The following is a 25,689-nucleotide window of genomic DNA, read 5'->3' on the forward strand; positions in this document are numbered from 1 at the left end:
TAATTATAAAGATTATGAATCAATATTCTATAGTGTTAAAATTAATGGCACACTATTAACATGTAGGCACATTAAGTAAAATGATGCTTGCATATAAACAATGATTAGAAAGGAATTGAGATTAAAACAACTAGATTAAAACAGATGATATTTTAATTAGATTAGATTAAATACCTTAATCTATTTCTACTGCCAAATTTCTGCTGAGTTTAGCTCATTCATTAAAAAAAAGTCATTGTACTAGGTTAGAGAAATACAAACACAAATTAAGAAACTGTCACTTTTCTCAGAGCACTGAAAAGTCTTTGTAAGCAAAGAAAAAGGGTGAATAAACAGGCATTTACAATGCAGCTTGGTAAGATATAAACAAACATGCCCAGGGAGCTAAGAGAATATACCAGAGGCACCTCAGCTGGTCTGGTGAGAGATGGGCAGAGAAAAGACGTAGGGAAGATTTCACAGAAGTCAGGAGCCTGACTGAAGTCTTAATGGACGAATAGGAATTACTCAGGACAAGGGATGGCTGTGGGGAATGACGACGTTGAGTCAGGTGACAAGCACAAGCAGAGACTTGCGGGGATAATTACAAGTGTCCAGCACAGCTGGAGCCCAGAGTGAGGGAGGGTAGAAGAGGTGGTAGGTGTCAGGAGAAGCTAGCAGGGACCAGATCACCAAGAGCTCTCAGCACTTCTCATTCATCTAGGGAGCTAGGGCCTTGTCCAAGGCATAAATATATTCTAGAAAGGTCATTCTGATGTACTATGGGAAACATTTTCAGCCTTTTGTAATACTTCAAAAGGAAAATCAGAAGAATCTGCATGCAGCCAGTGGCAATGAGGATGGAGACAAAGAGGTTGAGGCTGTAATGCAGTGGATAGCTGAGGCTTGATAAGAGACCAAATTCTGGAGAGAGGGAGAGGAATAAATCCAGAATGATCCCTGTGTTGCTGCTTTAGTCAACTTGATTCCTTGAGATGGGAAGTACAGGAAGAGAAGCAGCATGGTGTGGAGGTGAGTTCTCTTTGGACCTGTTATAGGTTACTGACGGTGAGAGATGCTGGATAGACAATTTGCAGTGCAGGGAAAGATGGACACCAGAAATAAAAACATAAGAATCATTAGCATATAGGAGAGCCAGCCCTGGTGGTCTAGTGGTTAAGATTCAGCACTCTCAGCACTGCAGTGGGGATTCATTTCCAGGCAGGGAACCAGGCCACCTGTCTTGTCGGTTGTCATATTGTGGCAGCTGTGTCTTGCTATTATGCTGAAAGCTATGCAACCAGTATTTCAAATATCAGCAGGGTCACCCATGGTGGACAGGTTTCAGCGGAGCTTCCAGACTAAGACAGACTAGGAAGAAGGACCTGGCATTCGCTTCTGAAAAAATCAGCCACGAAAACCCTATGAATAGCAGCAGAACATTGTCTGGTATACCTCCGAAAGGTGAGAGGATGGTTTGAAAAGACTGAGCAGGGCTCTGCTCTGCAGTACACAGGGTCACTAGGAGTCAGAATTGACTGGAAGGCACTAACAACAATGTTTGAAGACATCAGAAAGAATAAGATCTCTCAAGGAGGGCCGGAGTGTGGTGAGAAGGACACTGACAAATCCTTGAGGAACTCTACCATTTAAATAGACAGTGGAGGAGAAGTGTCCACAGGAGGCTGAGAACAGAGATGGAAGAACCAGAGAGGTGGAAGGAGAAGCTGGAGAGAGAGATGATCTGGAATCAAATAAAGATAGAGTCTCAAAATTTGGGAGTAGAAACAGAGTCAAATGCAGCAGAAAAGACGCTGCAAAATGTCCATTAGCCTAAGAACAGAGACAACTTGGAGGCAGTCATGGGAAGTTCACCAGTGATGTGACCAAAGCCAAGTGTCCAGGGGACCACAGGATCAATAAGATGACACAAGTAAATGGGAAGGAATAAGGTGGACAGCAGTAAACTTTCTCATAAACTTGGATGTGAGGAAAAAAGAGAAAAAGTGGCTAGACAGAGGAGCAATAGGAATGGATGAAAGAAATAGCAAGAGTGGAATAGTCAGATACACTTGTCAGTTAAAAGGGAAACTGCTTAAGACATCTCCAAACCCTTCCCTTTTCTCCATCCGCAGTGACCTAATCTTGCTTCAGCCTTTTTCATTTGGGCCAGGACTATGAGAACAGGTTCCGCTTCTCTCTTATCCATTAAAGGTTCTGTAGAGGACAGTCTATCTGTGTTTCTTTCTCTGGTTATGTTTTCAAAGATGAGAGACCGCTGAGAAGGTGAGCTGCTGAGAGAAAAATCCAAAAACTAGTGAAGAATGGAAAGATGAACCGTTCTAGAAAAGGGAGACATGAACAGTGGGAATCTGTAGCAGACGCAGATAATTCGCTTCGGAGGAGGAAAATTTCTCTCTCTGAACAAGAGCACAGTGGGAAAGGAAGGCCACAGATACAGACATGTTTACAGGTGGGAAGGAGGAACAAAAGTTGAGAAAACTTTTTTTAAATTTAATCATTTCCTCAAGCAGCAAGTATTTAGTCATTATCACAACCAATGAAGTATTGTGATAGAGGCTTAGTTACGGCATGGACCCGAAATACAAAAGTTTACAGTCTGGTGGTTGTAGGAAAACCCCAACAAGGCATTGCACAGCATGTAATCTACTGTCAGCAAGGCAACATTGGAACCAAGAGCTATAAGACAGAGCATTTCCAGCTAGATTGATCAGGGGTACTCTTGAAAGGAGATCTTAATAATTTGTGAGAATGATTACGAAAACATTTTAGATGAAGGGAATAGAGTTAACTAATATGCAGTAGATAATCCAGCCTATGATTCCCAAAGGTCACACTTAGTGATTTTCTGGACCCAGAGTGGGCTAAACTTGGGCAGGAACATGAGAAACTGATGGTAGAACTGTCATCTCAAAGGGAAGTTGTGAGTGATGGGCACAGGGGTGCGGAGGGGGAATGGAAGTGGAGGGAATACCCCCCAGGGTCCCTGGCATTGTATCACCTGTAACCACCCTGTCTGATGATACGTAGGCCTGAACGAGGTCCATTCACTCAGCCGGCACCCTCTTCATCTTCAGCGATTTCTCCTGGTCTATTTCTCACCTAGCCCTCCCTATTCTCACAGTTTTTATCACCTAATTCATTTTCCTCTTTTAGGCAGAATTTGTAATTAGAAGAAAATTTACCTGTTAGTACGAGCCTCCATCTCAGCACTTACACATGCTCAAAACCCAGGTTCAGTCTAGGACAAAATTGTAAAATGCTGCCTAGTCAGTCCTTCCGTCTTCCTTATTCTTTGCTATTTTTCTACTCAAAATTCCTGACACTCTTCTCCAAGTGCCTGGATCTCACATTATTGGCCAAATTCTCTGCTCACATGTCATCCATGTTCATGTGCAAGGAACTGGTAAAACGTTTAAGTATTGGAGAAAGTCTGATTTATATTTTTCTAAAGGATCAAAGTCTTGATAAAAAGAAAGATGTTCTAAGGAAAAGCTTAAATTGAAGAGCGATTCCTGTTCACGAACGATTTCACTTGCTCTCAAGAATGAATGAAAGTGTACGTGAAGTACCCTGCACGGTACTGGAACACAACAGGCATTTCTAACTGCTTTCTTTTCTCTCTTTTGCCAAGAACTGCAAATGACCATAGCCACAATTACATGTGGATCCACTGCAAAATGGAGCCACAAGCCTACCAGTTCCTCAATATCATCAGCAAAACATGAGAAGTCCTTAGTTAATGTCTGGTCTACCAGCATTTTTTTTAATTGGGACAGGCGATAATTAGGAACAAAAGAATCTGTGTGAAATTAAAGACATTAAAGAAAATATCACCTCTCTGAGAAAACAGCTTAAAAAAGAGATAAAGCAATGGAAGAAGAAAAAAAATGAGCTGAAAATTCTCAGGCAAGAAATTGAAAAGAAAACGAAATTTGCTACACACAGAAAAAATCACATAAGAAGCAGCGAAAGGTGATTAGGCAGCAAAAATACAGTCAAGGATGTGGAAGGCAGGCTTGACGAACTGAGCAACCATAACCAACCTTTGAGTCATCTACTAAATTATATTTTACTTTTTTTTTTTTTTGGTGAGAAAGATTGGCCCTGAGCTAACATCTGTTGCCAATTTTCCTCTTTTTGCTTGAGGAAGATTGTCACTGAGCTAACATCCGTGCCAGTCTTTCTCTATTGTTGTATGTGGGATGCTGCCACAGCATGGCCTGGTGAGCAGTGCATGGGTCTGTGCCTGGGATTCAAACTCATGAACCCCAGGTGGCCGAAGCAGAGTGTGTGAAATTAACCACTATGCCATCAGGCCAGCCCCTTATGTAATTTTTTTACTGTAAAATTTATTTTTTGGCTTCAACCTGACTCTCCCTTAGGAGGCATTATTTGTTTTGTTCAGGTTGTTAGTAGTCTCCTCCAGCATCTCTGTTTCTTTAGGGGCTTCTTCTGACTGTTCCTTCTCTCCCTGGCTGTGGGCCTCTCTAGGCCAGCAGTTAAGCGTGGGAGTCCAACTGCTGAAAGCCCTTATCTACTGTCATCTACAGAGTGATAGGAAGGTAGTACACTCTCCCTCTGAGGGCAGCGAAATTCTGAGACCTGCTTCTCCAGAGACCAGAAAGAAGCCTTCTTGCCTCCTCATCTCCACTCACAGTCCCAGCCTTGGGGATACAGAGGACTATGCTTATGAGTTTAATTCCTTCTCGAGGCCCCAGGGTGAGTAGGGGGTGGGAGAAAGGAGCACATACAGGCCAAAGCTGACCTTGGTTCTGGAGAACCAAGTCTAACACCTTTATAGCCTTTCCCCCAATACTCTCCTATATCAGTAGCCAAACTCTCACCCACACCAAAGGGAAGAGGGCATCACTCCCCTCGCAAGCAAGCTGTGGGTCAAATCTTCTTGGCTCAGGGAAATAGATGTGTTTAAAAGAACTGAGAGTGAAGAATCCAGAACCCACTTAAAGGTGATAAATAAAGAAAAACAGATATAAGTATAGCAGCCAAATCTGAGCTCAGGGAAAGCAGTAAAAGATAATGAAATTATGCCAATGTTCTCATCTTTATAGAGAAGAACAATAGATATTTTCTAGATGAAAAGAAAAACCCAAAATAGAAATTAGGTATATTCTAAAAACAAATTGAAATAATTCTAAATTGTCAAAAAATAAGTAAATCAAAAACCGAATCACCAAAACCACAAAATGGCAAATTATAAAGAAAAAGCAAAGAAGTCATTTACAACAAAAACTAATAGAAGAAAATACCTCATTTACAATAGCAGCATAAAGAAAGAATAAAATACCTAATAAAGAATAAAACTAATAAGGCTTATGTAAGGATTCTACTTAGAAAATGCTAGAACTCTCCTGAGATACATAAAAGTAGACATCAATAAATTAAAATAAGTATTGCACTCTCATAGAGGAAGACAATATTTTAAATGGCTCAATTATTCCACATATTGATATATTCAATATTCCAAATACAATGCTATAGAAAGAAAGCTTTTTTTTTTAATTGACAAGCTTATTCTAAAGTTCATGTTGGAAAACAAAATGCAGAAAAACCCATAAAAATTTCTCACAAAGGGTAATAAGGATAAACCAGTTATGCCAGGTAGTAAAATAGTAATCAAAACATTTCAGTGCTGGAGGCCCAATAGACAGATCAAGGTACAGAGTAGAGAATTCAGAAATATCTCTAAATCTATGTAGGAATCTAATATATAACAAAAATGACACTTTAAGTCTGTGAAGAAAAGATGGATTATTTAAAAATGGTTGTTAGGATAACTGATTGGTTATTGGAGAGAAAAAGTGACGTTAGGTCCCTATCTTATTCTTTGTACCAAAATAAATTCTGGATGTTTCAAAAGAAAAAAAAAGTAAAACTGAGATCATAGAAGGATTTACTTATAAGAAGATGGACTAAACACACTTTTCGCTATGCCTTCACTAAGTACGACTGAAAACCTGAACATTGTCTATAAAACAAACATCAGAAAACTTTGAAATGCTGAGATTAGAAGGCAGATGGACTATGGAGCTGGGGACTTGAAGAATTACCAGGTGGCAAGTTCCCTGAATTTCTTTTTGCCTCATATATCCCAGACTTGGAGCTGAAGAAGCCAAAATTGACAACCTGAAAATACCAATCATGCAGACCAAAAAAAGCCCCAACAAAAGGCTGATCTCTCTAGGAAAAGACCAGGAAAGGAGCACCTAGCAAGACAAAAACTTTTAGACAAGAAGAACTTGACTCCAGCCAAATACCACAGAAAAAAAATCTGTGGCCCACTCCCACCCACTTCATCAAAGACCAAGTGGGAAACAGATTTCAGCCCTCTCTGGGCTGTAACAGGGACCCCATGCATGACTGGTGAAAAGTTGTTAGATGAGGAGACTGGTTTTCCACACACAACTACCAATAACAAGCCAACACTCCGCCTCCCTGCATGGGTGGTGTCAGAGGAGCCTAGTGGGGAGTCAGAACTTGTATCTCCACCCAGCAGTAAGGAGGCCACCCAATCTGTGGGGTCAGTAGAGGCCATGTGTGCAGTAGTAATGAATTACTCCTAGGGCTCCCAGCCGGGAGGTGTCAGTAGAGACCTACAGGGGCAGTAGAACCCAACCATCACCCTGCAGTAACAAAAAGCCCCAACACCAACATGGCAGAGATGTTGGAATTACTTGTGAAGGATTTTAAAGCAACTATCATAAATATGCTTTAATGAGCAATTACAAACATATCTGAAACGAATAAAAAATAAAAAGTCTCAGCAAAGAAATAAAACCTATAAGGAAAAATCAAATGGGAATTTTAGAACAGAAAAATACAATAAGTGGGGAAAAAAAATCTCAATTAATGGGCTCAACAGCAGAATGAGAGGATCAAAGGAAAGAATCAGTGAAATTGAAGATAGAGCAATATAAATTAAATTGCCAAATCTGGAAAAAAAAAGAGAGAGAGAGAAAATAGATTGAAAAAAAATACCTTAGTCTCAGAGACCTATAGAACTTTATAGTAAAAGATCTAACATTCATGCCATCTGAGTTCTTAAAGAAGAGGAGAAAAACTACTTAAAGAAATAATGGCTTAAATCTTGTCAATTTGGCAAAAGATATAAATCCATAGATTCAGAAAGCTGAGTGAACCACAGCATGATAGACCCAAAGACATCCATACCAAGACACATCATAGTCAAACTTCTCAAAACTAAAGACAAAGTCAGAGGCAGAGCAGGGGTCAGACACAGAACCATCCTTGATCCAACTGCATTTTTCTGCTATTGCTCCTTTGTTCTCCTGCATCCTCAGGCTCATAAAAAGATGGATTTAATATTTCTGGGTCTCCAACCTCTCTCTTGATGGTTCTATTTTAGGATTGAGAACACTTCTTCCCCAAAAACTACAAGTAAACCTTCTCTTGTATTTCAGCAGGCCAAATTTGATTATGCGCCCATTTCTGAACCAATCCTTGTGCCAAGAGAATGCCTTCTGCTGATTGGCTGCAGGCTGGATTTTCTAGACCAATCTTTATGGCAAAGGGGAAGAATTTCAAGGTTATATGAAACTCAAGTCCCATTCTGGAGTTCTGGTAAAATCAATTCCTCTCAGTTTTCCAGGAACCATAGTGTCCTGTCAATTAAATATCAGTCAAGTCTTGTCCTTGTGCTAATGAGTGAGACCAAGTTAACAAAGTCTGTCTAGAGGACACCCTCTTTCTTTTTTAGGTAACATGTGTAAATCAGTTGGCTTTTTCTATAATTAAAATCCCCAGTCTCTCATATCTCTGAGAATGAGAATTTCAGCATAAGTAGTAAAGGTAGCAGTGGGCACATGGATGACAAAGCTAGCTCTCCTTCATTTGCTTTCTTCCTTAATTTAAGACGTGTTTTTTTTTTTTTTGCAGGGAAAGATTCACCCTGAGCTAACATTTGTTGCCAGTCTTCCTCCTTTTTTTTTCCCTCAAAGGCCCAGTGCATGATTGCATCTCCTAGTTGGAAGGCTTCTGGTCTTCTATGAGAGTCGCTGCCACAGCACAGCAACTGACAGACTGGTGGTGTGGTTCCACAACCGGGAAACAAACCCAGGCCACTGGAGTGGTGAGAGCATCGAACTTTAACCACGAGACCACCAGGGCTGACTCTAAGACTATTTTTTAAATAACTTTCCCTACCAAATGGACTTTACCATGCAGACTACCTACAAGTAAGTTTAGTAAATAAAGTGCCCGAAACATCTTATGATAGCCTATGGAAAAGGAAGCCTCCATTAGCCTGATGTGGCACTGAGAGGATGAGGAAGTACGGCCCCAGGTCCTGGTCTAGCATATGCACATACCCTTCTCACTGTGTCAGCTTCCCATTATGCAGTAAATAAGATTCTTTTTTTTTAATTTTCTTTTTTCCTTTGGCAAGTAAGATTGACCCTGAGCTAACATCTGTTGCCAATCTTCCTCTTTTTTTTTTTCCTCCCCAAAGCCCTAGAGCATAGTTGTATATCCTAGTTGTAAGTCCTTCTTGTTCTGTCATGTGGGATGCTACCTCAGCATGGCCTGATGAGCAGTATGTAGGTCTGCGCCAAGGATCGGAACCAGCAAACCCCATGCCACCAATGCAGAGTGCACAAACTTGACCACTCAGCCACTGGGCCAGCCCCAAATAGAATCCTTTACATGAAAAATCAAGTCGGGGAAGGTAGGATTCCCCTACAATGTTTAACAAAAGAAGAAAACCAGCCTTAGAGAAATTGACTTATCTAATATTATATAATTGATAAATTTCAGATTCATAACCAGTTAGTCTTACTTTAAATTCAGGACTATCTTCACCATACTTCTAAGATTTTTATTAGCTGATGACATCATTCACCAAGACAATTTCAATTCAAAATTGTTGTAAGTATATCATAAAAAATATTTAAAATATAACCTCTCTATTTTATTTCTTCTTGAATACAACTAATTCAAAATAGATGTGCCCAGTGTGAGGATGCCGTTGTCACTTGTAGACACGTGGCAGAAGAAAAATGTGGTTTCTGGTTCTTATTTAACATGGTGATTCATGAAATAATCATCAGAGGGCCCTAAAATATGAACTTGTGAAAGCAATGTAATTAACACTCTCAGCTAATTTATGTATACGAAAGTTTAGCACTGCTCCCTGCAAATCTTTAAAGTACAAGGAGATCCTTGGGAAGTGCTCTAAAACTGATGTGTCCCATGACTTGGAGGAGTTTGTCCAGCTTAAAGGTCCACTAAGAATAATAAATATTGGTATCACAAGGAAATTTTTGAATTTATCAGTTAATGCCATGATATCAGTAGTTTGAATCCAAATGAGGGGTCAACTCTGCTAATTCTTCTGCTGTTGACTCACTGTGTTACTTTGAGCATCTTTCTCTTTGCGGGCTTGACATTTAAGGCTGCAAATTATAGACATTCTCTTCCATAGTGTCACAGTAAGGGCACCAGAAATTCTTTCTGTTCCCTGGAGCCTAGAAAAGCTGCGCCCGTCACAGCAAAAAGTCTCCTTGCTGGGGCCCTAGCAAACGGCAAGAGAGAACTTTCTGAAATGTTTGCTAATGGACTACTACTTCAACTCATGCCGGCAAGAGTAGCATAATAAAAATATTTGATTTTTAATTAAATACAATCGAAAATTACTTTATGAATTTTACACAGTTTGCAAAGAAGTAACACCACTGAGGTTTGTGTGATAAAAGTGTAACTTATGACACTAATGAAATAAAACCTAACTTTAGGTCTAAGCATATATCTAAATCTATTTTAACAAACTATAGATCCTAATGACATTCAGTGAAGAATTTAGTAGAGCTTTGTGGTGAGCCGTGGAACTCTTTGCCAAAATATTTAACCTAGATTCAGGATGACAAATTATCTGTATTTCCCACAGCCACCCATAATGAGTCTAGAAGAAAATACAGTTTCCGTAGCAACCACACTGCTTAAGTTGATAATAAGTAGGAATGTTCAAAAATTCAGTAAATATTACCTGTTATGGAAAAAGCAGCTGAATTCTGATGGATTTAAGAGTGTTCCTGGGGATTCATCAGCAACAATTATTTATTCAACACATACTATGTGCCGACAATGTTGCTGGCACTGGGGATTCAGAAGTAAACAAAATAGTGAGCATACCTGCCCTTAAAGAACTGTGGGGAGAGGGGAAGCTAATACACACAGAAACTAATGAATAAATCTGGTCATTTCAGACACTTCTAAGAGCTATGCTTAATGTAAGATAATTTGATACAGACACAGAGTGGTCAGGGAAGTCCTTTCTGAAGGGCGACATCTGAGGTGAGACTCATATGTTAAGAGGCCAAATTTACTACAGGGGAGGGGCTGATAAACATCCCAAGAGAGAACAAGTTCAAAGGCAGGTCTTAAAACTGGAACGAACCTCCATATTTTTTGGTTGTTGTTAATTTAATCTCACACCAACCCCCTGTCTGTGAAGTGCTCTCCCATGCGAGAATTTACCAGGTTCTCACAGCAACCCCAAGACACACATATTATTATCCTTTTTTTGCCTGTGAGAGAATGGAAGCTAAACGGTGACTTTCAGCAATGTTCTCAAGGTCACCTATGAATAAGCAGCACAGCATAAATTTAAACCCCATCTTTTAAACTGAAATCCTGTGCGACATATAACTTTCACAGATGCAAAAAATTGGTGTGTTGTTAGGGCAAACCTGAAACATTTATAAGACTTCCTTCAGTCATTATTATTATTAACCAGGAAAATAAATATGTCCTTCAATATCTCTATCAAAGAAAGAAAAAAGTAAGAGTGGGGGCTCTTTAAGAAAACCTGGTGTTCCAGCTGAGCCCCTGGGCTAAGGAGGAGGCCCCGGGAGTGTAAGGAGTAGCTGAGGCCCTGACATTTCTTTGCATTTATCACTTGTTAAAAGACAGTTCAGATTCTCTCTGTGGAGGCAAAAGGAATCATAATTAAGAAGAAAGGGGCAGAAACACGGAAGCTCAGATTTAAATTCCAGATGACAAGAGAGACATCATAGGCCCAAAGAACATGGGAACCAGTTGGATTATTTCAAGGTCAGAATCATCCACGAAGATATTCTTAGGTGGTAATCAACACTTGCACTCAATGTGGCAGAAAAACTGAGCACTTTCTTTTCATTTACTTTCACCAGAGCTCAAAACCACAGAGATGGAATTGAAAAGTAGAATAAAGTAAAATGAGGGAGGACAGAAAAAATTCAAACACACAGAAAATTGTCATTACTATAACAAGGCACTTAATTAGTACTGAGGAGTACGATTCCATGGTATCTTCTTGGTCCTATGCAAGAATACTTTTTTCTAATTTGCTTTTTAGACAGAAATCTAAGGTGAGTACAAAGAAGATATGCCCTCTCCTGTCAATGAGCTGTCTCTAAAGTCAACCCACCCATATATCTGTGCCACCGTAATATGCTCTTACCTTTCATGTAGGAGCAGACTATGATGGTAAAATCATAGTGCCAATTATACCCTGTAGAATCTAAAAGGGTCATTTAATTTTAAATTTAAACTAATGGAATAAAAATTAAAATTCAGTTCCCCGGTCATACTAGTCACATTGCGAGAGCTCAGTAGCCACAGGTAGCTCATGGCTCCTGCATTGGGCAGCACAGAATCGAACATTTCCACATCACAGAAAGTTCTATGGGACACCGGATGGTGTTTATGCAATGACATAAATCTCACATCATCTCTATCCGCAGTCTCTCACATGTCCCATGTTTTTCACTCCAAAAATCTCCTTGTCCAAAATCTCATTCTGATCTAATGTTGATTTGCTATCTTTAATCTCTGCCATATTAATCATAAAATAAGGAGTTTAGATAAGATGTGGATTTAACTGCATTTGTCTCAACACCATTATTTTATAAATGAGGAAATGGCTGACTGATGTAGTAAAATGTACCCATTCATTCAATAAATATTAGTTAGTGCCTATACATTCTAGACACTGAGGACAGACCAAACCCTGCCCCTAATGGAGCTTAAAATCCAGTGCAAAGGACAGACAATAAAAAGTAAACCAAAAACTGCATAAGGCTATGACGGAAAATAATGCAGGACAAGGGACAGAGGGAGGGGATGGGGGAAAAAAGCAGGAAAGTGGAGACAGTAGCTGTAGCTCCTCCACAGAGAGAGCCCAGAGAGAGCTTCTCTGCAAAGGTGATGGGTGAAACAAGCCCTGAAAATGTGAAAGAACAAGCCATGTGGAGGTCTGGGTCAAGAGCACTCCGAAGACAGGAAACAGCAGCATAAAGTCCACTGAGTTGGAATAAGCTTGATGTATCCAAGAAGAATAAATAAGGGTAGAGTTGCTAGAGAAAAGTGAGCAAGAGGAGAGTGAGGTGACATCTGAGAAATAGCCAAGGACCACATCCTATAGGGTCACGTATTAGTTATCCATTGTTATGTAACAAATTACCCCAAGACTCAATAGATTGAAACAATATTTATTATTATCTCCCAGTTGCTGTAGGTCATAAATCTGGATGTAGTTGGACTGGATCCTCTACTTCAGAGTCTCTCATAGGCGGCAGTCAAGGTGTTGGCCAGAGCTGGGGTCATCTGAAGTCTCAACTCAAGAAGGATCCACTTCCAAGTTCATTCATATGGTTGTTGCCAAGATTCAGTTTCTTGTGGGCTGTTGAGCTGGGCTTCAGCTTCTCAGCAGTTGATGGCCAAAGGCTACCCTTCATTCCTTGTCTTGTGGGTCTCTCCAGCATGGCAGCTTGCTTCATCAAAGTGAGCAAACCAAGAAGTAAAGAGTCTGCTAGTAAGATGGAAGTCATAGTCTTTTGTATTCTAATCTTAGAGGTCAGGTCCCATCGCTTTATTTTATTCTATTCGTCAGAGCAAATGACTGGGTCTAGCCTACATACTAGGGGAGGAAATTGCTTAACAGCATGAATACTAGGAGGCAGGGATCATTGAGAGACATTTTAGAAGTCTACCTAACAGAGGTCTCATGAATCAAAGAAAGGAGTTGGAATTTTACCTTAAGAGTGATTGGGAGGTATTGAGGAGTTTCAGTCAGGAAACTGTTACGATCTGATCTTCAATTCAGGACCTGGCTATTATTTGAAGTGATGCAGCAGGCCAACTGTGGAAACAGGCAGAAAATAAGAAGCTATTGTAATTACTCATGTGAAAAGTAATAGAGCTAAGAAGATAGACGCTGTCAAATCTGATATCTGTTTTAAAGATAGAGCCTACAATAATTGCTGATAGCTTGGTGAGAGAAAGAGACAGGGACCCTAACAATAAAGCCTGAAATGGATGGACCACTACCCACAGAAAGATTTCCCTGGAAAATCTTCCAAGAAACAGATGTCATTTTTCCTTGCACTTTCTTTATTCTTTCTTCCTCCATCTGCTTTAACAACTCTCTCATGATCTTCATAAGTGACTTCATAGTGTTGATGCCTAGAAAAATCTAGAATGTCCACACTTTTAATATACCACAACATAAAGTCACAGTGCTCAGAGCTGTGGGGAAGTTGGAGTGTAAAAACTAGTTGTCATTATTTATTACTAAAAATGTGACACTGCCTTTTTAAGTTTGTGCCCCAGTTTCTCTTATTCACCAGTAGATTTAACATGCCCTCATTATTCCTATTTTCACGTAAAAATGGAAGTATTTTTATTCTCTTAAGCAAAAAAAGTTGCTAATAAAAAGAGAAAAGGAATTCATTTCTCAAAAACATTAGGGGGCTGACTGTATATTTTTAATGTTTTGATTTCAGTAATAAATTGCTGTACTCTGAAATCACAGCATGGATATTAGCTATCCCTGGGAGAATCTGACTTATGGCACCCATCTCCCTTAAACTCCTGAGAATCCAACATATTAAACAGGGTAAGCCACATATTTTATAGGCCTCCTTGATTCACTTAATATATTGTCTTGGGCTAACTCTATGTGTAACCAAATGCCAAACAAACCAACCTCAACTAGGTCATAGTTAATAGTGAACAATACATTTTTTCTCTTCTGGTTGTAATCATTAACCCAGATTGCTTTATGACTAAAGTAACTGATACCATCTTTGCCCTCAGCAAAATGATAAAATTTCTCTTTGGAATGTATTTACTTCACTTCGTGCCCCTTTATCTCTCCCACCTACTTGCTGTACACAAGGTTCTATCTTGGGTGTGTGTTTCTCCTTGGGAATAGTATCCCCCAAGGACAGTTAAGATCCACAGGAAGAAATATCCCATAGAGCCTGAGTTTCTCCCATCACTCATCCTTGATATTAGCAGATGGGTAACCCTTACAGTTAACTAAAAGCATGACACCCTCCATTTTATAGGAAACGTGTGCACTCCTTCAATCTCTGTGACAATTCTTATGTGTATTCTACCAAAAGTCAAATTTAGCCCAATAACAAAATAACACATTTTTCCTGACTTTCATATTACATCCCTTCAGGAAAAAAGAATAGTTAGACTGCTTCTTCTAATGATTTCCCATGGTTTCAAGATGTCTGCTTTTTTCCTGGGTTGAGGGGTACAGAGAGAGAGAGAGAGAGAAAGAGAAAGGAAGACAAGGGAGGAGGAGAAGGCAAGGAGAAAGAGAGGCAGAAATGGAGAATATGAAAGAACAAGATTGGAACACTGAAGTTGAAAGAGGACCACTAACTCCAGATTTAGTCTTAAAGAGCCCATGTGAGACTTGCCTATTCAGCTGAAAATTTGCCAGCTCTGGAACTATATACATATATATTTGATCTCAGGATACAGTTATGAACAAGTTGCTCAAGCAAAAAGAGATTGGGTGAGGTACCTAAAGGCACAGAGTTAGGAAAAAACATCTAAACAATAACACAGGCCTCTTGACTGCCAGACTTAGGCTTCCAAGGCGCTCACAGAGACCTAAAACTATTGCAGAGGCGCCAGCTCAAAGACAACTGCCTGAATTCATATCAGAGGCAGGAAGGGCTCCTCAAACTATATGCATCCTTCTTTTTAAATCAATTTCTTCAAAAAGTAGAAATAATTCCTGTAATTTTCACTGTCAGTGTCAATGGTGAGCAACTTGAAGCTTCCTTTAAGGAATACATACAATGTCAGGCGTGCAGAACACAAAGACGAATAAGACACCCTTTGTGATTCAATTCTATTTTCCATGTCTCATCAATAGACAACCCCCAAGAGACCAGCTTCTCTGCACTGGTTTTGGTTTCAATGTTCTCCAGTCCACCCTTCACACCAAGTCCGCTCCAAAATGCAATTTTTCTTTGCCCTACATTAAAACTCTTTTTTTTTTCCCATTTCCTACATTTCCATTTTCTCCTTCTGCCACTTTTCCACATGGATCTAAAGAACATCTTATGTTTTCTTACCTTACTCCACACCCTCCCACTGCCCTAATATTGCATAGTCTCTTCCTGCCATTCTACACAGGATCTTCATTTACAAAAATCCACTACAGTTCCAAGATTCAGGCCAAATCTCATCACTCAACTGACCTTCCTTCATACTTCCACTGACATTGAACATATGTCTACTTATCATTTCACATTAGCGATTTATATGTCTATCTCTTCCACTATACCATAAACCCCTCAAGGGAAGGAGCGGTCCCTAATTCATCTCCAATGCCTAGACTCACTGTCCAGTACTTTGTAGATATTGAATAAATTTTTTTAAATGAAAAAATTCACCGTGTTGGTTAATGATAATGTAGCTAATATTTATTGAGTACTTTCAGGACCATAGGTACCATTATGAGCGCTCTTCATGATTTAATTAATCTAATCCTCATATTAAGCTTATGAAGTAGTAGCTATTAATACCCCATATTGCAGACAAGAAACCTGAAGAGCAGACTTAGATAAATTGCCCAAGTTCACAAAGCTAGAAAATGGATAAGGGGTGATTTGAACCCAGGCATTCTTAACCACTGGGCAATATACTAGCTGTGGATTAGGAGTACGTAAACTTTTTCTTGAAGGGCCACATAGTAAATAGTTTTGACTGTGAACCAAACATAACTGTTGAACGTCGCTGTTGTAGCAGGAAAGAAGCTATGGACAACATTTAAATGAATGAGTGTGGCTGTGTTCCAATAAAACTTCATTAACAAAGATGGACAATGACCTGATTTGGCCCAAGGCATGTGGTTTCCTGACCCTTACTATAGACTCTGCCCTATGCATCCCAGTATTGCAGTCAAGCAGATAAGATTTAGAAAGCACATTCAAGTATTTGAGTACTAAAAATAGACCCACTAGGTCAATTTTGGAAAAGTAAGATACATCCATTCTCAGCAGCAGAGGGAAAATAGCTGCAAATGCTTACTGTGACAACTGAAGATTGACAGTGGTTGCAGTGGGCTGTTGATACGGCTGTTTGGTCTTATTTCCTGGGGAGTTAAACTCATCTGTTAGAGTTGCCAAGACTTTCCTAGACTTCATAATATGGTTGCAATGACTGCTGATACTGCTTTTAGCAAACCAAACCCCATTTCTTCCATCAATACCACACTAAAGACCTTTCCTGCAGTTTCATCTTGGGCTTAGGGCTTGGTGTGGCTAAGGAGAGGGCTCCAGAACTACTGTGCTGCTCAGCATTTGATGCCTACATGCCTAGGAGATAAATTAGGATGGATGTCAAGAAAACGTCACAGTCTATTTCCTATCCATTCAGTAATCACTTCTCTCAGAGATATCACGAGCCATGCCACATGCAAGCCTACAGGCCAGGTCAGCTGGGGGTTGAAGCCCACCTGTCACAAAGCAAAATAAATGTAAAGATATATATAACAGCAGCATTGTAAAGAGTCTCTGTTTGTTTGGTTCTGGAAGGGGAGTGGCTGCTGGTGGTATCCCTACCAAATTTTCAGATTCCTGAGAAAAAGAAATCAACCCTGATATATCTTTGTAACCCATGCATTGTACCAACCCCATCATTAGTGCTCTTTGCGTAGTGTTTGAATGAATCTGCCTTCTGTCTTGCTTCTGGAGCTGTGCTGACTGTTGACATTGGCTCACTCGCACTACTCTCAGTTCTACTCCCACAGACTCTGGGCAGCTGAAGCCCCTGATGTTTTATTCGATGCCAAGTCCCTGCCTGTGCTCTGTGGGACCCAATGGATTTCCTTTAAGCAGCTACCACTGTATTTAAAAATTTCTAAATTAATCACCTAGCTGCCTCTCCGCATTTATAGATTTAGTTCCGAAACTTATGGGAGCAACCTACAGCACACTTTGTTCCTCCTCATATTGTCCCAATCTCCTTGATCACCCAACCTTGCTATTTGCCTATCATTTACTTTCTTGTTCTTCTAATTTGACATAAAATCCTTTCTCTCTGCACTCAGCCTTTTCACTTACTTTTCTGACTTGGCTTTTGTCTTTTCTTCTGGGTTTGGGACTTTCATAATCCTTTTGACAGCCATGCTCTCTCATCTCTACCTACGTCCTCCCCTCCCAACAGGCGTCCCTAGGACCAGTTTGCCTTCATCAGTTCTGGACATGAAAAAGGAACCTGTGCACACCTTCTGCATCATCCTCCATAGCTTCTTATCTTTTAGGCATGGTTCAATCTCTTGCAAGCCACGTTCCACTCCATCTTGATATTTTTTTGTGCTTTCCAACCCTCTGTGTGAATAGAGAACTCTTAATGGGGCTTTTTTAAAAAAAAAAAAATCAGACTTGTTATTTCCCATCCAAATTCTGACCAAGAAAATAATAGCCAAATAGCCCACTTCATTGAATATTTAAGAAAACCATTGGCTCGATTTGAGCAATTAAGAATAAAGAAATATCTCACTATTTTCTGTCAGTCACTTTTTGCCTATAGGAGAGAGAAAAAAACAGTAACATATTTGCATTCTTCACATGTTTTTCTGTGAAGAATACAGATGAAATGGGTTTAATGGCCCATTACATGAATATTTTGTTTAGTTACTTGCTTGTACACTACGAAAGAGCTCCAAGAAGTCCAAATTTTATACTTACTGTTAGAAGCATAAAATTACCCAAATATGGAGTCTTTCCAGATATTATTTTATTTATTTGCTTTATTTATTTTTTATTTGTTGTACCATCCAAAACAGATGTGAATATATTTGTTCTCAGTGAATTTTTAAATAACTCAAGGAAATATCAAATATTGTGTTTCTTCATGCATTGTTCAAAGGCTGCTCTGGTGGTTTGAAAGAGACAAAAGACATCTCCTAGTGAACACTGCTGTTCCTCTAGGGGAAAGCTCTACCCATCTAAGAGCTATTTTAAGATGTTGAAGATGCATTACCACAGGCTGCAATTACTCTGTGAATCCCAATTTGAATTGAAGTATCATCTCTCAAGGGTGTAATCCTAGGGTCACATTTCCTTTTCTAGGCAAAGTAAACCATCTCTTTGACTATTAAGGGCACTGCAGGCAATCTCAGACGATCAAAGTTCCTCTTCATCTTTAAGTAAATAAAATTATCTTTAAAAAACAGGCAATTTGAAATTCACAAAACAGTAACCTAAAGTGATAACAAGAACAAATCAGCCACAAATAATCGCTAATTATGGTCAAATGTTAAATAAAGATCGCATTTACTAATGGACAGCTTTACACATCATATCTATGTAGTACTGAAATAAATAGGATAGGAATACATCTACGATGTTTAAAATTTCGAATGGGCTTTTATAAACCAATAGGATCATGTCTTCATGCAACAATTATTTAATGTATTTATCTTCTTCCAAAATTAATGTCCCAAATGCCTTAATGCCTTTTTCAATCAAGAGGACAGAAGCTTAAGACTTGAAGTGCCCTCCCACAGTCTTCATTCCCTTCGAAAGAGACCACAGGAGACCCTGACCCTGCACGTAGTCTGTCCAACCACATTATGTTCATAGGCTTGAGGGCATGTATATTAAGCACAATCTGGCATCTTGTTTTGATTTTTCTCCCAAATTAAATAACACACTTACAAGATACCAGAAAAATATCTACTCTATTTAAATTTCCTGCTTTGTTTCTTCTACCTCTTCAACTGTAACAAAAGTTAATCGCTGTTGTTAAAAGGAAAAACTAAACAATAGCCCTCAAAAATAAACTATGAAAAATTATCACCTTTATGATGATGATGCAACTGACCTACATAGAGACAGATGTTTGACCTATGTTTTCTGATTGTAAAAATTTATTCATTTGGATCTTTTCATGTTCTCCTAGCCTCTTGTAACTAAGAGTTTACTTGAATGATACCATTGTTTTTTCCTATCCCACAGCCACTCCTTGAGATCAGGGGACCATCCTCTCTCTCCTGGGTTACTGCACCATTTTCTAACTGGCTTCCCAGGCCCTAGTCTTTCCCCCATCCCCCTAGTAATCCATTCTCTACACTTCAGTCATGATGAGAACTTCAAATTCTCTAACCAGTTTATTGAGCCTTTCGAGTTCTAGCCCTGACTCACGGCAGCCTCACCACTCCTTACTGTCTGCTTCATAATCCAGGTCCTAGAAATACTGCAATTCTTTTTGTTCCTAGAAGATGTCACATTCTCTTCCCCTGTATCTTTACCTCTCCTCATTTCTTGGTCAAACTCATACACCCTTGAAATCTGAGCATAATTTTCATTTCCTCCCTCATGCTTTTCTAGATCCTTCTTTTTCCACTTCAAGACCTGTACTCTAAGAAATATTGGAGATATAAATTTTTCTATCACAGTATTTATCTCATTTTATGTGATGGACTTAATACTCTCTTCTCCACATAAAGGCAGGGCCATAGCTACCTTGAACACCATTATATAACCAATATACAACTTAACATTTACAGAATGAATGACTGGTTGATTAGTTGAGTGGAAGGATGGATGGATAGATGGATGAATGGGTGAAGAGATTTTTTAAAACGTGTGGAGTTAGAATGGCCATCTGAGATAAGAGCGGAGACAGTGGAACTTGCAGTGTCCTGCTAGCATCAATACATCTTCAAAAACATTCCACTGATTTCAATCCACATTGACTTGACACAGGACATACTCAGGAGAAAAAAAAAATGTTTACAACTTCAATTATATAATCAAGTTTTAAAGTAGTGATTTAAAAATATTAATTTATGTGTTCATTCAGGTATGTGGTGGTCACTGGGCTAGTACCTCTGGACAATGAGATAAAATTCATTATTTCTTCCCCTAAAAAATTTACAGTCTAGGGATGTGCTATACAATGAACTTTTTAAAGAAAAAAAAGTATTTTCTAAAGAAAAACAAATTAAGCCATAATAATTCTGCATTGTCTTTTAAAAACTATTTTTACACATCACTTTTTAGAAGGATCTAAAGAATTCTAAAAATGGTTTTGACTGAAAAAACCCGTGAATTTTTAAATTTAAATACAAAGATATTTCTGATTTGTCTAATGATCAATCTTATGAATTCTACAAAGATTAAATAAAGTATATCCATATGAGGAAAATAGCAAAATAAGTGTGGAGGGGACAGACTCGATATCTGGGAGCTAGGAAAAATGATCTGAGGAGGATTGGGAGCAGAATCTTACTTGAAGAAATGCTCTCCTGTGGTGTGTTGAGAAAAATATTCCATGATAGTGTCTGGAAGGTGATGAGCTCCATCATGTCCAAAATGGAAACCAGGACCGAGGGGACATAGCCCTGCCATTTTTGGATAATGGATGGATAGCGCTTTCCAATGGTGAAGGGGAGGTTGAGGTTACGCCAAATAACTCAAGAAATAGTTCTAGCATAGGGAGCTTTCAAGAGAGAATCCACACAAAGCCAGGCTGCTGAGAAGAATCGCATGAGGAAAAGCAGACAATTTCAACAGTGCTTAATGGGTGTCACAGAAATGTGGTTGTAGCAGAAATAGGATAGACTATTTGAAGTGCTGTACTTGAATACCTTCATCTAGTCCGAACAATAATCGTGCATTTGTGATCAACAATACTAAAGGAAGAATGAAGGAGAGCCTGTGAATTTTATCTTCCTCATGATCTGCTGCAAAGCAGAACACAGTCAGAGAGAAAGAGGAGGAACTTGAATTCTACTGATGATCTCGGCTCATTCTCCCTTTTCTTCTTCCTCGTCCCCTCACTCCATCCTTTCCAATTGTGCTCACACAGTCACTATGCAAATTTCTCTATTAGCTCTGCTTTATTCAGTGGTGTGCTGGAAAAGGTTTAACAATCTGCTCTTGTGGGGGAAAAAAATGCATGGATGTATATATGTATATAATTTTATTATAATTTTTACTGATGCAAAGGCGTGTTTAGTACACAACTTACAAAAACAATAAAATATACAATACTCTTTATTGTGAATATCACATAGCCAACTTATTCTCACAGAATACTTAGCCTGATTTTTGCTGAACTCTTGAATTCATAGCCAAACTATGGTTGCAATTCAACCATGATTTCATAAAATTAGACAATGAATAAATGCTTGATTATTTCCCAATTCAAAGAGATTCATATTGGTGACAAACTAATATAGTTCTGAAATAAATATTAGTTGGTATTTCCATGTATTTTAATGATTAAGACAAAAGGGGAAAAATAAAGATGTGACAACTTCACTGATTCATCAGTGATGTGAGGACTTCTTTGCCCAGGCAGATAATAGTTTTCAAATACTGGAAGACTATTTCCTCAATTTTTTGTGCTATTCATAATGTAATGGCTATAGATATGACATATATTTAAGTTTTATCTGCATTATTAAAATTTTCTCCATTACTTTCTTAAGTCTAGATAATCAACAAAGCAATACATCAAATCGTTATGGAGAGAGGTGAGGGAAGAAGCATTTGTCAATTTCTGTGGTGTAAATATTCCCATCATGACCAATTTCAAGCTCCAGTGTAATGTCACTGAGCACAGAGATGGGAAGATATGCTCAGTAGCACACCGTTATATGCTATTTTCACCAGACAGACCTAATAGACATAGAGAACCTCAAGAGCATAAATGATAGTAATATAATTAGTAAGTTATGAGTTTTGAGTATGTATTAACTTTATTTTTAATATAACCTATTTAATGGTTATTTTATATAATTTTATTTTTAATAAAGCCCATGTTTAGCAACAATGTGGCAAAGTTTCTGAAAATTTCACCACTTGAGCCAGTATGAGCCACTCCAGCATGCCAGTGGATTACTCTTTCTAGATCAGTTATCCCCTCTCTTACTATTTGCCATGCTATGTAATGACTGTATACTCGTCTGTTTTCTCCTGAAGATTAGAGAATTGGGGATGGAATCTTTCTTCTCTGTGTCACCAGTCCTTGCAGTGCCTGGAACATTATAGAAGCTCAGTGGATACTTGTAATGAATACATGAAACACTGAACAATTGCCCCTTTCTAGCCTGGGATCTGGGGAAAATCCTGTTGCAAACATTTAGCAGTCTTTATTTTCTATTTTCATCTCATCACTGGCTCAGCTTAACAAAGGCCACTCTCTTGGTATTAACTCACATTAGAGGAAGCTCATAGAAATATTAATTAGGCACATTCTGTATATTGTTCACATTTGGTGCTAACTTCAGAGTATTATATTAAAACTGCAAAGATCCCTGCACAAAGTGAGCTAGTGAAGTTTCTCACTCTTGTTATTCTTTGGACTCATCCACCCTTAGTAAATCCTTATAGTAGCTGCTGCAGCGGTCTCCCCAAACCCACCCTCTTCAGGACTGACCATTCATTCCTCCAGCTACAGAGGGCATTGGTAGCCAAAGGGTCTCAGCTGAGTCTCTCTCCAGGAATTGTCCTTGTCTGAACAAAGCTACCTAGCCCCAAATCACTCCTCTTCCCTGTGACAGCCTGAAAGATATGACTGATCGGGTCAGTGGCACATGGATCCAGCCCTCTTTGATTTGAGACAGCTCTGAAGGGCCATGCCAGTGCCACTGCTCTCTGGAGGATCTGCTGAGGCTGCCACTGCAACCACACTGACCTTGAACTTTTATCTCCGCCTAGTTCTGCTTCCCTAACTGCTCCATCAATTTATGCACACAAAACTCCACCTTAGGGTCTATTTCTTGGGGACCCCAACGTACTGCAGCCACTGATATTGTGTAATGCTTATCAATGCATAAATTTCAATACAACCTCATGCCAAAGGATGCATATTATGCGAAACATCAAAATCAAAAAACTGGTGCATAACATCAGTGACTAGAGCAGATAATCCAGTGCAGACGTATTGACCATTGCCTTACAGGACAATCTCAGCTCTAAAACTGTGATTTTCAATGCATCCTTAGAGAAATAAAATATATATATTTGCTTAAATAATAGATTTTCTTATCACTCCTGATTCTGTTTTCCAAGATAGAAATCTTTCAGTGTGTTGTAAGAGGTTCACATGAAATAGAACATTCTAATCCAAATAACAGAGCCACACTGAGCATACTTAGTCATTTGTATTATCAATGCAGCTTCTGGAAGTTTGAGGTGAGTTTAAATTGGCCAAATAAGTGAGAACTAGCTTAGCTTCCATTAACAATCATTAAAGAGTGAAAATGACCTTAATTTCTAAAAAGAAGGGCATATTTAATGATCTCCTACTAGCTAACCCACGTCTCATACAATTACACATAGGCAGCTCCAGACACAGAAAATACAATTACCGCTCTCAGGTGAAAAGCATTTCATGTTGCATGTTTCCTTCATTTAAATGGGTTTTTACTTCCAAGAGATAAAAAGACACAGCTAAAAAGCATTCTCTTAAAATTCTACCCTAATTAGCCATACTAGAATCCTAAAGGACCAAATGATATAAAGCAATTAAATCTGTTGTATTTACAAGCCACTTAACACACAGAAAAAGCAGAGGACAACTGACCTACAACCAAGTTATTATTTGCATGACTATGCAGATATTTCAGAGGTTTTGAACTCTTTAGGCATTAACTGATGACAATTAAACATGTAGATAAGTGTAGATTACTTAATTTATATTCACCACCATCAAAAATGGTTAAAGGAAATGCACTGAAATTTTTACAGATATGAGAAATTGCATTATGAGGCCAAATGTGAAATGTTAATATCCCAAAGTAAATTTGACACTCTGAGTAACTTAAAATAATGTTCTACTTACTTTTTGTCATTTTTGACACAAATTATAAAAATATGCTCTTTCAAATTATTTTTGACAGCTTTCACCTATGGTTTTCACATGTATCTGAATGATTTCTTTTTGTTTTTGTCCACAGAAACAATCTTATTAACCAAGTAAGTGAAGACGAAGTTCCTTTGCACCCCCAACCTCCTCAAAATGATGGAGTTGGCTTCGAGAGGAACCTGAGGTGGAGACATCCCCTCACACAGAAGACTCAACATAGAAGAATAGAGGAAGGAAGAGGAGCTGCACAAATAGACAGTCAGAGGTAGGAAGGAAGGGGAGTGTTAGACCAGGATGGCAGCTGAAGAGAAAGAGGAGGAAGGAGAGGCTGAGGGATCTGTTGAAGATCCAGGAAGAACAAAGGGGACTGGGGCCAGGGAGCCAAAGGATGTGGGAAGTGTGGGGCCAGACCCAGAAGTGCAGTCTGTTCTGAGGCAGGTGGTCCCTTGGCTCCCCTTCCTCATCACCCCCTTGCCCCTGAGTTTCTCCCTCCCACTCCTCCACCCCAGGACCCCAGTGAAGAGGCTCCTTGCAGATGGGGCAGGTCTTCTGGGTCTGAGTGAGCTAGGGGTCCACACAGCGGCTGTGATAGGCATGAGCTGAGAGAAGTACCCACAGCTTGTCCCCATCCTCATATTTGCCCAGGTAGATGGCACAGACAGATGTCATACTGGTCTCCCTTCTGATAGTCATGTGTAGGAAGCTGTTTCAGTTGCTCTTTGGTCAATTGATTCTGCTGGAGCTGCTTCTGGGACCAGATACAATGAGCTAGCGCCATTGCTCCCATGGCCAAAATTAGCAATCCCACAATCCCTGTAAAAAGGATGAGGCAACAGCCCAAGAGGAAGCTATTGTCTGGGACCAGAAGCACCTGAGCCCCCTTCTGGTAGACCAAAATGGCACGCAGGCGCTTGGTGCTCCTTTCCCTGATAAACACAGATGAGATGCAAATCTGCTGCTGAATTTCCTCCTGAGTCCACCCCATGCTCGGAAGTTCACGAGAATTCACACTGTATACCACAGCTGCATCATACCCAGGCTTCTGAGCCTATAGGACCTTGAGGGCAAAGTTGGAGTGGAATCTTCGAAACAGCGCAACAAAGACTGACCCGTTGACGGAGGCTGGGAGTGGTGGGGCAATGGGGCTGCTGGCATTGGCTGGGTGAGCCTCCACAAGGAAGCCCTGACGGCCCTCCTGTCTCAAGGCAGCCTCAAAGAGAGTTGGGAGGTCGGCAAAGTCCATGCAGGCACTGTGGTCCAAAACAGCTCCAAAGCGCCCTCAGTTAGGGGCCGCTCCCCACAGCCCAGGGGCTGCAACCACAGGAAGCGGGAAGGCCCCAGGTGCACGGCAGCTGGCGAGGAGAGGCTGAGGAGGTCGTGTCCTCGCGGCAGGAGCGGAAGCGGAGTTCTGTGCCCTCTCCGCCCCTCCTTCAGGGTCCCAGGGTACCAACCACCCCAGGTCCCACTTCCTAGCTACGTGCGGGTGCAGGGAAGAAATCTCCACTCCAACCCGTTTAGTGGAGCTGGATGTGAGACACT

The 25,689-nt window shown here is 39.8% G+C and overlaps 1 pseudogene; it reads right to left on the bottom strand.

The window, feature by feature from the left end:
* Positions 1 to 24,434: 24,434 nt before the first annotated feature.
* On the bottom strand, positions 24,435 to 25,480 carry LOC124244614 (E3 ubiquitin-protein ligase RNF167-like; annotated as a pseudogene).
* Positions 25,481 to 25,689: the final 209 nt, after the last annotated feature.

The sequence above is a fragment of the Equus quagga genome, chromosome 9 (assembly GCF_021613505.1).
Source record: "Equus quagga isolate Etosha38 chromosome 9, UCLA_HA_Equagga_1.0, whole genome shotgun sequence".
Classification (NCBI taxonomy): Eukaryota; Metazoa; Chordata; class Mammalia; order Perissodactyla; family Equidae; genus Equus; species Equus quagga.